The following is a 439-nucleotide window of genomic DNA, read 5'->3' as shown; positions in this document are numbered from 1 at the left end:
AGATTGATAGGATAAACACTTTGGGTACCTTTGGGTAGACAAGGCTTAATTCTTGTATTTGTCTAAGTGTTCTTACCTTTAGTATTCTTCTAAAGCTCAATCCATTTTTTATGAGAGAACCTTGATATTGATAAGCCCTGCTCTAAAAAGAGACCATCATTGTCTCTAAACCTTTTACTGCCAAGCCAAATGAGTTTAAGCATTGCATAGAATTGATTCATGTTCTTGATTAATGAATGTTAAAGGAAATGGTTGATTTGAATGCATGTGGATGTCTAAGGCTCAAATCAGTGAAGGTTGTGATATGCTTGTCTAAAGTCTTTAAGTATAGCTCATTCAACTTGCATCATAGTACTAGTAACTTGGACATTGATTCTAGATAGTCTATTTGCAAGCTTTAGGAGCTGAGATCCCACTTTCAAACCTCACCTACCTTCTT

This window comes from Camelina sativa, chromosome 1, assembly GCF_000633955.1.
Source record: "Camelina sativa cultivar DH55 chromosome 1, Cs, whole genome shotgun sequence".
In the NCBI taxonomy this organism is placed as follows: domain Eukaryota; kingdom Viridiplantae; phylum Streptophyta; class Magnoliopsida; order Brassicales; family Brassicaceae; genus Camelina; species Camelina sativa.
The sequence above is the reverse complement of the archived record's forward strand: the minus strand, read 5'-3'. Positions refer to the sequence as shown.